The sequence below is a fragment of the Xyrauchen texanus genome, chromosome 28 (assembly GCF_025860055.1).
Source record: "Xyrauchen texanus isolate HMW12.3.18 chromosome 28, RBS_HiC_50CHRs, whole genome shotgun sequence".
Lineage (NCBI taxonomy): Eukaryota > Metazoa > Chordata > Actinopteri > Cypriniformes > Catostomidae > Xyrauchen > Xyrauchen texanus.
Genome location: NC_068303.1, coordinates 26,188,100 through 26,202,541, shown reverse-complemented (window position 1 = coordinate 26,202,541; position 14,442 = coordinate 26,188,100). Strand labels below are relative to the sequence as shown.

Genomic DNA, 14,442 nt, shown 5'->3' with positions numbered 1-14,442 from the left:
GGAGAGTCCACTAAACTCACACTCCCTGAATGTCTTTCCTCCCTAGCCCCCGTCCTCATATTCAGCGGAAGCATTTCCATTCATACAACTACGGGTACTAACTACTCTGTACTGAAATAGGTGCTCCACAGGGTTGGCCTACACGGATTAATCCCCCTGTGTGTATTTTCCGCGGTATGGTCCCCCTACGGGCGGACCCACGTCTCCCTCGGGCAGTCCCCTCTGCCCCAGTCGCTGTGTTTGTAGCAACTCCTCCCTCGCTAGGTAGGATCTATCACCACGACACTTCCACATGTGGCCTGAAAACCCATGTGACGTATTCGCCACATTTAACCTCCCCCAGCCTGGGCAGGATGTGGTCTCTGCGGGGACTTTTCCCCCTGAAAGAATAGGAGTTGGAAAAGAACGCATTCCCTGATGCATGTTATATTATTAAATGGCCCCAGCCACTTTAAATCTATGCGAGAAATATAGACAGAGAAAAAGCATGGCTGGCGCTGCCTGCTCCCATGCTTGGCACGTCACTCGTCCCCCCCTTCGTGATGCCGGGAACCTAAAAATCTTATTAAGTTTTTATAGGGCGTTGGGGAAGGGTGCGTGCAGTCTGACACAGCCTGCTGCTTTAGCACGCAACTGCCTGCCCGCACCTGCGTCAGCAGTTCACGTACATGGTTCAGCGCATGTCATGATTGAATAGGGACCCCTAGTGTCTTCATCCTAAACAACGTTGAATGAGCGACAGATGGGGAATGTCTAGGTTACTGTTGTAACCTCCGTTCCCTGATGGAGGGAATGAGATGTTGTGTCCCCCCAGGAATGACTCTGTACCGAGCCATTGTAATGACTTATTCTCGGCTCTTCAGTGCAAACCCTGAATGGACAGATGCACGATTACTTCCTTTTATACCCGTATGTTTCCGGGGAGGGCCAACAGTGAAGCATCCTGAGACCATCCATGTGTGGGGTTGCTTTTCCTCCAAGGGAGTGTGCTCTCTCACAATTCTGCCCAAAAACACTACTATGAATAAAGAATGGTATCAAAACGTCCTGCAAGAGCAACTTCACCCAACGATCCAGGAACAATTTGGTGATGATCCGTGCATATTCCAGCATGATGGTGCAATATGTCACAAGGCAAGAGTGATAATGAAGTGGCTCGGAGATCATTACATTGAAATTTTGGATCCGTGGCCAGGCAACTCCCCGGATCTTAATCCCATAGAGAACCTGTGGTCAGTCCTCAAAAGGTGAGTGGACAAGCAGAGCCCACAAATTGTGATCAACTCACTAATCACTAATCACTAATCACTAATAAGGCAAGAATGGATCGCCATCAGTCAGGATTTGGCATGGATTCCAGCATGCCAGAGTGAATTGCAGAAGTTATGAAGAACAAGGGTCAGCAGTAATAATTATTGAATCTTTGCATATATTGAATGTTTTTGCCAATAAAAGCCATTAGAACTCATGAAATGCTTATCATTGTTTTCCAGTATACCATAGAAACATGTGAAAAAAGATTCTACAAATACTGAAGCAGCAAACTTTGCAAAACACAAAATATATGTCACTGCCAAATACAAAAGGTATTTGGGTCATTAATAAACAAGGTTGTCCAAGGTCAAAAAAATATTCATTTTGATAGTGATGGTGGCTCAGAAATTCCACACTTCACCTTTAATTTTCTTGGTATTCATTGTTTGAAATCATTAGTGTTTATCCTCTCCCATGATGTAACATGCAGAACTGGATACCCAAAACCCACAAATGTCCTTTTAGTTGCCAGAGAAATTATTTGTGACAATAAATCTTTTCAGTGACAACTTAAATCTTGAGGAGGTGTGCAGTGATTCATCGTGGGTTGCCAGCAAAGCCCACCTGTTAACTGGTTAGCAGGAGAATAAACACATCACAACCCCTGGGTCACACATTTGAGTTGCTGTCTATGGTTGATGAATATGCATTTACAATTCCCAACCATTACAATATTATCAAGAAAGAGGGATAGATTGAGAGGCTGAGGCCCCACCTGAGTCACATTCAAATCAGCTCTATACCCACTTATCATTGTAACCCCAGGCACATATGTGGAGACAGATAGAGAGAAACCAGGAAAAAAAGGAGCAAGAGAGATAGATTGAGTGTGAAGAGGTAGAAAGAGAGAGAGAATGGGTGAAAGAAAGACAATTCTCAGGAAGAATGAGATTGTGTGAGTGGAAGGGCTGCTGTTGAGCCTTTGTCAGAGGCAGATTAAAATTCATACAGTCTAATCAGCTGCTAAATTTAACCTTGTCAGCCAAACCCCTGTTCTATTCCCTCACACACACACACACACACACACACACACACACACACACACACACACACACACGTTGTGTTTCCATGTTTTATGGGGACTTTCCATAGACATAATGGTTTTTATACTGTACAAACTTTATATTCTATCCCTAAACCTAACTCTACCCTAAACCTAACCCTCACAGAAAACATTCTGCATTTTTACATTTTCAAAAAACATAATTTAGTATGATTTATAAGCTGTTTTCCTCATGGGGACCGACAAAATGTCCCCACAAGGTCAAAAATTTCAGGTTTTACTATCCTTATGGGGACATTTGGTACCCACAAAGTGATAAATACACGCTCACACACACACACACAAAAAAACACACACACACACACACACACACACACACACACGCATTGGGTTTCCATGTTATATGGGGACTTTCTGTAAACATAATGGTTTTTATACTGTACAAACTATATATTCTATCCCCTAACCCTAACCCTACCCCTAAACAGAAAACATTCTGCATTTTTACATTTTCAAAAAACATAATTTAGTATGATTTATAAGCTGTTTTCCTCATGGGGACCGACAAAATGTCCCCACAACATCAAACATTTCGGGTTTTACTATCCTTATGGGGACATTTGGTCACCATAAAGTTATAAATGCAGGCTCACACACACACACACACACACACACACACACACACACACACACACACACAAAATTCACAGACACACAATTCAGATGGAGAAATTCAGAGTGAATTCAGCAAGACTCAATGCTCCACAGTTTCCAAAAATGAATATGACCTCAAACAACTGATGATATGTGATAATATGTGATAACAAATCCCCACGAGTAATGCATGTTGTATCAGTTATATAAAGCTAAATGCTGTTACTATTCACAAGATTACACATTGAAAGTCCAAAAAAGCATTTTTATAATACTGTATGTATGTCAGATACTTAACATACAAATATCATCACCTAAAAAAGCATTGGCTCACATGATTTGATGGAAGTAAGAATGTGTGCACCCGCTAAAAACTGTTTTCTTGTAAAAGATATGTCTCTGATGTTGTTCATAGCTCCTAATGTTAAAAAAGTTCAACAACTCTGGAATAAACAAGATATGTAAGGTATAACGTACAGACCCACCGACGGGTCCAATAAGGCACTTTACTGCAAAGAAAATGTATGCTTAAAACATTAAAGTCCCCAAATACATAAGTCAGGCATATGTGGTATCATTTGAAAGCATATAATCTGATCTTTCTTTGAAGATAAAGTTCCCCTTTTTGGACCCATCGGTGGGTCTTTGAAGATAATCACTTTTGCATTTATGTTACATAAAATTAGCGCCACCTAGAGGTAATGTGTTAGAAATATTATTATGAATATAAAAGTATTTTAAATAGCACTTAAATAGACAAAACATATATCAAATTAAAGCTCTCATTCTCATGTGGCTATATAGTTTATTTTGTTTAACTAATACCCCAGTTTGAAACATCAACGTGCTGATCGCTGCCGCTGTGAGCCTCATATATCTAAAAACGTTATATCTGCCCTTACCTTAGGCAGTGTTCTAAAAAAAAAAGATTTGCCATTGTTTACTTGTCTGTAAACTTGCTTGTCTGAATAATCCAATGTTATATCTTAGAAATCCAGAACAATACATGCCATCCAGCCGAAAAATCATGCTTAACAAATCCATTGATAATACAAATTTGAACAGCTTTCAAATGACACTTAGATTGAGCTTCTCCACTTAGAGGCCGAGATATTCGATGAAACAATGGGGTGGAGTGTGAACTATATCTGTAAGGGCTAAAATGCGTTCTGGGTAGTTTTCTAAGTGCAACTTACTGGCCCAAGTCAAAAGAGACCACCCCCTTATTTCTATGATATTCTAGTCTCTAGATATGACTCAGATCCCTGCTTCAGTGTATACCTATTGGATTTTTATTTTCATCCATTAATTGTCAATCAAATGGATATGTGCCAAAGTTTAATACCAAGTGTTAGGGGTTTGTTCAAATCTGTAATCCTATGTACAGTATGCACCTAAGTAACAGTGATGCTTGTCTATGTACAGTATATATATATATAATGCAAGAGCTTTCATTTTGCTTTATCACTTTTACTAAAAATGTTTTATGTCATTTGCAATTAAAACATGTCATAGGCCATGGGTTTCTGCATCATATGACTTTTCATGATAATAGATCTTGATGTTCATTCAAATAACCAAGATTGCGAGTACTTCATTTCCATAGGGGTCGCTTCCTGTTAACTTTAATTTCCTTTAGACGAAATTACTGAGAAGTCACGCTGACCTCAATTTCTTCCTCCAAATAACCTGTAGCACTTTCCTTTCCTTTCATCACACTACCTACGTAGGGAAGTGTGATTTAAAAGTGTGGTGGACTTCTCTTTTATTATTGTTTGTTCTTTTACTTAAAGGGACAGTTCACACAAACAAGAACATTTTGTAATTATTTACTCACCCTTATGTTGTTTCAAATCATTATTACTTCAAAGGGAGACTTTATTCTCCCTTTGAACACAAAAGGAGATGCTAGGCAGAATGTTAGTGACCGAAAACCTCTTTCATTTTATGGATCAAAGAGGCTCAAAAAGGTGTTCCATGAAAGAGAGACAGCCATATGGGTTTGGAACAACAAGAGTGTGAGAAAATGATGACAGAATTTTCTTTTTTGGATGATAAGAAGCTCGTTAACAAACTAAGTTTTCTAAATAACTAACACCAGATCTTATATTAAAACAACTTACTGAAACCACGGTCTTTATGATCGCAAGTAATTATTACACGCTAAAGAATCTTGAGTAAAAACTTTGTGCTTGCCACTGTCATGCCATCTGGATGGAGAGAGGGACTGGAGGTGAATGAGGAGGGATTATGAGCACATTTACATTACCGTCTTGCAAATGAGCCTAGGGGACCTGATTAGGAAATGCCCTCTGGATGGATTATTATAATTCTTATTGAGTAGCCAAGACAGAAGCAGGATTTCCAAATGGAGACTCGGAAGTGTCTAGCTGTCTGCAAAGAATCCAAGGGGCAATAAAAGCTAATGAAGCATAGAATGTCATGAATCTAAAAGTCCCTTGGAATCCACCAACCAGTAAGGCCCATTGGAGATTTCCAGTACAAGGATTCATAAATGAGGATGTCTACAACCATCCTAGTTTAATGACAAGGCTCTTATTTGTCTTCCAAAACCAATACGACCCAACAAGGACTGGTCTTGGATGCATCATCGGAAAATTGAAAAGGTTTTTTTTACTCCCATCAGAAAACCCTAAGGAAGAAGCTATTTTACACTAATCCTCCCTCACGGTAGCGATCATGTTTATATTACAATTTGTGTCGTGTTCTCGATTTTTCCCTGTAATCCCCTTATTATTGTACACTCGGTTATATAATAAATGAATAATGAGCATATGTGTCCACTTGTGTAAAATAGCTTTTTCTTAGGGTTTTCTGATGGGAGAAAAAAAAACTTTTTGAAACATTCAATTAAAGGAATTAATCTAAAAAAAAATATATATTTATCATCTAACGTGAATTTTCTTGATAAACAAATATGATAGTGACTGGTAACATGTGCATGTAAAATGGCTAGAAATAGCATTTTAGCTTAGCATAATTCTGAACATTTACACAAGGTTTCTTCTGCTCCAAACTTACTTCAAAACATAATTCTCTCTCTGCTCGTATGAATGTAACACATCATAAGAAAATGTTTCACCGCTGTTCAAATGCACTTTGGATCACATCATTTATAAACTAAATATTAAATGAAACAAATGACAAAAAGATGCAAAGTAATCTGTTCAGTAATCAAAATACTTTTTGAATGTAACTGTATTCTAAATACCAACGATTTAAATTGTAACTGTAGTGGAATACAGTTACTTATATTTTGAATTTTAAATACGTAATCACGTTACATGTATTTCGCTACTCCCCAACCCTGTGCGTAATCCAGGTCACTAGCTGTCATACTATAAGCCAATGTAAAATACTTCAACATATTTTAAATTTACTGAGTGCTCATTTAAATGACCAGATATGATCATCCCTATGTTTGTTATGGGTTTTGTCTAGCTCAGCTAGATTAGTCATTTTAATGTTAATCACTTCAGAACCATCGTTATCTGTTTTGGTGAAAAATAGCATCTAATGTGAATAGGTCACAATAGTTAGACTTCCATCTACAGTATGGCATTAAAACAGCCAGTGTTTTCCAGTGCACCACAAAATGACTGAGGAGAGCTAAGGAACAGATCCTAAACCAACTAACTTCTGTGTCTCACCAGCTCCGAGTTCAGCTGACACCACCATCCTCCACTCTGAGAGAAAGAGAGGCATTGTGTCCAGGGACTATCAATGACCCTGATGCATCATAAACATTGTGACCTAAGTTCTCATGTAAGGAGCTCTTTTATTGAGCTGGTATGTCAGCTCTAAGCTTAATATATGGTGATTAACTGCAGTTCATTGTGTTACCATCCCAATCTATATGTAATAAAAGTTGTAGAACATAAAGGTTGTGATTTTGATTCATCTCAGTGACTCGAGTCTTTTGAATCCATTCACCATAAATTTTAGTTAATTGATAATTTCTGCAAATTACACCTTTGCGCCCGTAGATCGGCACCTTTTACGAGTCATTCATGACTAGAACATTTCTAATTATCCTTTTTTTAAATGTATATATTTACAATTCCACTGTGAGACTTCAGCACTGCAGAGGGTTTAAGCATCTGTGGAGGTGAGGGCGTGGTCAACACAGCGATCACACAGCGATTTGGGGAAGTCGATTATGAGGTAGTGCGTACGGATAGGGGTGCTATCCGTACGCACTACCTCATAATCAACTTCCCAAAATCGCTGTGTGACCTCAAAGGGCCCTTTCCACTTTGCTAGTAATTTAGAGCTTGATGTAGGCAATAATACAAGTACTTTATCTCCCGGTGCAAATTCCCGTAGCCGAGCTCCCTTGTTATACAGACGTGACTGACTTTCTTGTGCCTGTAGCAAATTCTCCTGTGATAGATACCCCAGTGTGTGGAGTTTTGCTCTCAGGTCATGAACATATTGAATTTCATTTTTGCTTTGTGAAGGCCCCTCCACCCAAAACGCTCTTCTTCAAATGTTTGGATTACACCAATTTGTGACCCTTCTGTTCAGTTTGTTTGGGGCCCTGGCTACGTTTCAGCATCTTATGGGAGTCCTCAGACTGCACACTGCGTATGCCGCTGCTTATATGAATGATATAACTATTTACAGTAATGATTGGCAACGGCATATGCAGCATCTGAGTCCGGTTCTGAGGTCGCTGCGATGAGCAGGACTCATAGAAAACCCAAAGAAGTGTACAATTGGATTGGTGGAGGTATCTGGGGGTCCACTTGGGTCACGGGCAGATGTGACCACAAATTGATAAAACCGCAGCGATCGCGACCTGCCTGAGACCCAAGACCAAAAAGGAGGTGAGACAGTTTCTGGGGCTGGCCGGCTACTATTGAAGGTTTGTGCCAAATTTTTCTGACACTACCAGCCCGCTGACTGATCTCACTAAAATGGGAGCCCCAGACCCGGTCCAGTGGACGGAGTTGTGCCAACAAGCTTTCATGCAGGTAAAAGCTGCACTTTGTGGCAGGCCACTTCTGCATTTCCCTGATTTGTCTCACCCTTTTGTTTTACAGATGGATGCAACAGACAGGGGGATGGGTGCTGTTCTGCCCAAAGAGGTGGAGGGGGAGGAGCACCCAGTGCTGTCCATAAGTCAAAAGCTCTCTATGAGAGAGATGAAATACAGCACCATAGAGAAGAAGTGTTTGGCCATCAAGTGGGCAGTCCTCACTCTGCGCTAATATTTGTTGGGCTGAGCATTCACCCTCTGTTCGGACCACATCCCGCTCCAATGGCTCCACCACATGAAGGATGCCAACACCCAGATCACCCGTTGGTATCTGGCACTCCAGCCATTTAAGTTTGAGGTGGTCCACAGACCAGGGGCACAGATGGCTGTCGTGGACTTCCTCTCCAGAAAAGGGGGTGGCAGTCCGGACGGTTCCCCTGGCCTGAGTCGGGTGGTGGGGGTATTTGGATATTAAAGAGAGGTCGAGCTCCATCTGGAGAGAGAGAATGCAGTAAGGACATCCAACAGAGATGAGTTGTGACTAATTATCATCTCTATGTTTACAGTGAGAGTCGGGTGAGATAAAAAGACAGCAGTTCACGGAGATAGGAGAGAGACAGACAGACCTTGTGTCTGTACACTGAGAGAGAGAGCCTTGTGTTGAGTGACGCCAAAAAGCCGTCTTGTGTTTTGAGTTATGCTGTACAGCGTTTGCTGGTTATTTGTGAATAAAACAGACTCAGATGAACTCTGGAAACTGGTACCCGCTTCCTCCTTTATCTGCCCAACGACAACAAAGCATTTCTATCATATGTAAACTGCTTTTTAGCTATATAAAAAAGACAATGATAGTAGCATAAAAAATTATTATGAGTTTCAATAACATAGGTCATTGTAATGTGTGGTCATCACTCGCTTTTATTCATATTTAATCTGGCACCTTTTCTTGTTGAACACGATGCTGAACTGATTGAACGACATGCCTCCTCTCGATCAGCCAGTCAGTAGGTCCTCATTCATGAACGAGATGACAGATTCATTAATTTCATTTGCAAACAAGTTTATCAGTACATTCAGTTTGTTCACAAATAAGATCTCTTAAAATGACCAGCGAGGGGTGTACTCATTCAGCGGGTGAAACCAATGATATGTTCCTTCACAGCCCACACTCCAATGCTATTGGCTCGTGCTAAAGTCAGTCTTCACAGGTATGAAAAGCCACCAAAGCAGGCTTGTGCTTCAAACTAGAGCTCACTGTGTCAGTGAACATCAGTGAGTCAATGCATGGGGGGAGCAAGAATGATTAATTCACTAGTAGTATAAAGTAATAGTAGCTTTTGATACAGTATGACTAAATCAACATCATAAGGATCTAATAATAAACTTGTTACCACACCTGCCAATTGCAGATGAATTGAAAACCTGGCCAAAGATTTTTTTTTTTTACAAGCAATGAATCTGTAGCCAATTTGCATTCAAATAAATAAATGCATGTGACAATGACAATTTAGCTGTTTTATTCTTGCACAATTGAGACAAACAGGTCATTGTATAACTTGCAGGATCATGAAATGAGTAAAACTGCTCCTGTCACAAAAAACATGGAGTAGACACAATTTTTATTATGATCTCCTCATATTTTCGTTGTGTTGGCTTAGTGTGTGGAGTATTCCACATATGTGTTGCCACATAGAGTTCTGTATAAATAAAACTTTAGGTATCACAAATAAAATTTTTGATACATTTTTCAATGAGGAATGTGGTTTACAGTGTTAATTGAATTGTGCAAGTGGCTTACATCAGTGAGGGAAAATCTCTATTTTGATTTTAAAGTATTTTATGTTGCCATTCCTCATAAAGTTACCGGCAAACTAGCGAATAATTGGCTAGGTTAATTCTGACTCACCTTCGGCACTTATCGGCTGTAACTTAATCTCCTTAGTCTTTTGGGACACAAGCTATCTTTTGTGGAAAATTAGCAATTACGTTATTTTTTTTTTTTTTTTTTTTATTAAACACTAAATGTTGTGTGCAGATTTGCTTGTAAACGTAAATGAGCAGATGATGAGAACAGATGCAGATTAGCCTCCGCTAGCTAACATGTGCAGCAGCCTTTTTGCAGCCAAACGGATTCGTCATTTATTGTGAAGGAGGTCTGATGATGACTGTAAGCTGGGTGATCCACATGAAGGTGACATGCACGTGTCTGGTTTTCTCATGATGGATTTCCCAGACTCTACCTTTCAATGCCATTTGTAAGCTAATATTTTAATGGAATATTCACTCATCATTTACTGTAATGTCGTTCCAAACTGTCTTTACATGCCGTTTCTTTCTTCCATTGAACACAAACATTTTACACTTTTTCAATGGACAGGGACTAAAGGTTTCATGCTTCAAAGAGAACGCAAATGCACACTAAAAGTATCATAAAAGTGGTTCATTTGATGTGTTTTTTATTCCAAGTCTTCTGAAGACATACGATAGCTTTGTGTGTGAGAAATAGACCGAAATTTAGTCATGTTATTTTTACTTGTAAAGTGCTTTTCACAATATACATTGTTTTAAAGAAGCTTTACATAAAGTTATGCTGTAAGCTATTTTTAATAAAAGTCATGCACTAATTTAATAAGCTGAGTAGATGTTGGTGGGCAATGATTAAAACTAAAGGATACTGATTGAACTGTAAGATCACTGATTAAGTGCCTTAGAAGTCCGTCCCAAATGAACTGTGGAAGTGCACGTAGATACAGTGTACTAGTTATTTGTCTGATAAAGGCTTTAATTGGCAGTAATCTATTGTCTATATATTCCATTTTAAGAAAAGTGATGCAAGCAGCGGTCAGAGAATTGTTACTTGCTGTTCAATTGGATTGCAGTTAACAGCAGTTTATTTGCTGTGAAGTGCATCCAAAGACCAAGATGAGTCATATAAGGTATTATTTACTGAAAATCTTGACATCTGCCCAAGATTTTCTTGGGGCGTTCATGAGAGAAGGATGTTCAATTAATGAACAAATCCTTCTTTTGAGTCTGCTCTTTTCAATTAATTGGTTGAAATGGTATAAATCTCTCTTAATGGTTCATTCACAAATTAGGCTGATCCGGTTCTCGAATTCAATTCAATGACTGGAGAAGCGTTGAACTCGATGATCAGAATGAATCTGAAGATTATCAATGAAAACTGTATTACATTTGGTCAGTTATCATATGTCTTCCGAAGACTTGGGATATTTTTTGTCCTTTTTTTAAGCTTGAAGCTTCAATCCATATTTATTGTAACTGCGTGGAAAAGAGTAAACAGCATTCGTCAGAATTTAACATGATAGAATTCTTCTGTTCGAGTAAGTAATACAGAAATGTAAAAGTAAATTGAATTATTTGTTCTTTTCAACTGCTTTTTTCCTGGAGAATTTCAGCACAGTTCATGATTGATGAATGATGGTGAGTGGTGGCTCCATTGCAAGGCACGATGTTGCTCTCCATATTTAATTTCTCTGTTCCTTTGTGGTGGAATGAGCTTCTAACCTCCACCCGATCTGTTGAAACCATCTTAACATTCAAGAAACCGCTAAACAAGCACTGAACAACATGGCATCAGTTGGACAGTGACATCTAGTGGAAAAAAAATATTTCTTTCATTTTGATAGTACAGCATGGGGTCATTAGTTTACTTACATAGATCCTCTTATTCAAAGCGACACACACACACACACACACACACACACACACACACACCTGTGCAAACGTCTTAAGATGTTTGACAAAAGCATTTGTCTTAAGATGGTTATTTATATCTTCAGCTTTAGAGTGTCAGTAGGAAATATTAATGTTAGACTCCTAAACATTACTTCTGCAAATAGAAAAGATTAAAATAGAAGAACATGGAGACTAAAACAGATTACCTGTTTATAAAAAGTAACACTTGTGTTGTTTTGGGTCAAATTTCATCCACCATAGGAAATGAATGGGAGACACTTCAACAAAGGAACTGAGGACCAGAAATAACTGTACTAACTGTAATATATTACAGTTAGTACAGTTATTTCTGGTCCATATATTACAGTTAGTACAGTTATTTCTGGTCCTCAGTTCCTTTGTTGAAGTGTCTCCCATTCATTTCCTATATTTCCTATCTCAGTATAGATCTCTGATCCACTAGCACAACAGTATGTTGTACAACATACTCCATATGTCAAAAGTTTAACTTTTTTCTGACAGCCCAGAGTCTTCTGAACTGAGATCAGTTGGTTTCAATAAAATAAAATTATGCTTTGCATATAGCGAAGCCAAAATACAATGTTACACGAGGTTCAAGAAACATGACAGCTGACCTCGAAGCAAATGTTCTTATCTTCCCAATATTGTTTTAATGAGGTATAAGCTGCAAATATTTTGTACAAAATATAGTTCCTGTAGCTCAACTAGTAGGGCATGGCGCTAGCAATGTCAAGATCACGTGTTCAATTCTCCGGGAACACACAAACTGATACAATGTAATGTATACCTTGAACGCACTGTAAGTCGCTTTCTGTCTTCTGTGGTGCTTCCAGGTCTGTCACGCCTGAGGCATTTCACATAGTGAACAATTAACAACATACACCAAGCATCGCCACTTAAATGTCATTCTGACACCCAGTACTAATAAATGATTTATTATGAAAATAAAACAAAATCTTTATCAATATCATCAAAATTTGTAACAATTACATTTTAGCAATTTATTTTTTGTAAAATACCATTTATAGAATACTTAGTCCCATGTGATATTTCAGTTTTTCTTTTTTAATAAATGTGCAAAAATGTCAACAATTCTGTGTTTTTCTGTCAATATGGGGTGCTGTGTGTACAATAATGAGGAAAAAATGAACTTAAATGATTTTAGCAAATGGCTGCAATATAACAAAGCGTGAAAAATTTAATGGGGTCTGAATACTTTCCGTACCCACTGTATTCTGTTACTCCCAAACTCTGTCTGCGTATGCTTCACTTGGAAGTGCAATCGAGCTTGAAATCATGATTGTGCCTAGAGTTATATTATGGTCTGTTCTCAACCGACATTATCTGGATTGCTTCAGAGAACATTGATTAAATCACAGGAGTCATATGGATTATGTTTATGCTGACTTTATCTCTTTTTTGGACCTTCAAAGTTCTGGTCCATTCACTTGCATTGAAAGGACCAGTAGAGCTGAGATATTCTTCTAAAAATATTTGTTTCTGTTCAGCAGAAGACAGAAAGTCAAAACTATATTAGATGACATGAGGGTGAATAAATGATTAGAGAATTTTCATTTTTGGGTGAACTATCCCTTTAAAACTAGTAACACCATGGCTATTCTGTGAGAGGCTATAAAGGTTACAGCACAAAAAGTAAAAGATAACCATTACCATAAATCACAAAACTGTATACAATCTGCTATTTTCGTCTGACCAAATAAAATAAAAAATGGTATGTTTGGAGCCTTACCTACAGCTTTTAAGAGCCCCAGAAGAAATCTGCTGTTCAGCATGTGGTAATGTATCCTGTTCCATGAGGATCACGCAGTCTATATACCATATGTTCTCAGAGAGAAAGTTGTAGCCGTCATCCAAGTAACCATGATAAGATGTGAAAGAAAGACAGAGCAGAGAAATAGAACTGCATTGTTTAAAGGAATGGGTGTGATTTTAAGCTTTTCCTTAATGGCTAATGGCAAAAGAAATGTGATGGCTTAAATGGTTAGATGAGATGGACGGGATTCTGCTATAACATTTAATGTAGCCTATCCATTGTGATTCATTCACTTAATGCATTTACACAAGGATTTGATGGTTCATTGTAAAAGTAAGGTGGGGCTGCTTAAATATGCATCACTCTCTTCTAAAGTTACTAAAGTACAAAATGCCTACATTTAAAATGTTCTTACACTTTGAAACTGAACATTGTTGGATAGGTCTCATGATCAGGTCACTTAAAATTAAACGACAATACACACAATGAAAAACCACAAGGCTATTTTCTGCCTATCATCCATTGCCCACATGAAACCTATGCCAATCGCATTAGTCACTGTGGCAGGGCGGAGGACGGGACCGGATGTGTAGGATCACAACCCGGCCCCGGCCTCCTTCCTGCCACATTCACTATTGGGACATGTTGTCATAAAAAGTCAAGTAAAGATGGTAAGGTACAACAGCTTTTTCACTGAAGTGTTGCAACTAATCCCAGTCTCTCCCATATTTATATCTGAACACTTTTTGCATATTTTTATAAAATTACAGCTTCATTTGATATGATGCAAAATAAATATTATCTTTTCACATCACATGTCTTATACTTCATTTATAAGCATGCTCTTTACTGACACCGTTGTTTGTTTGGTAAACAAGTACATTAACGTCTGATAGAAATAAGGTGTTTTCCCATCTGTGGGACAGTCGTAATGGCTGAAAATAATTATTGTAATATATCATGTTTATGATTGTT

At 38.5% G+C, this 14,442-nt stretch overlaps 1 long non-coding RNA gene across 1 annotated transcript; it reads right to left on the bottom strand.

Moving 5' to 3' along the window:
* Positions 1–11,218: 11,218 nt before the first annotated feature.
* On the bottom strand, positions 11,219–13,579 carry LOC127622291 (uncharacterized). The gene is made up of 3 exons (XR_007967960.1): positions 13,444–13,579; positions 12,481–12,537; positions 11,219–11,588 (listed from the first exon to the last, which is right to left on the bottom strand). It is a non-coding gene; the product is annotated as an uncharacterized LOC127622291 (long non-coding RNA).
* Positions 13,580–14,442: the final 863 nt, after the last annotated feature.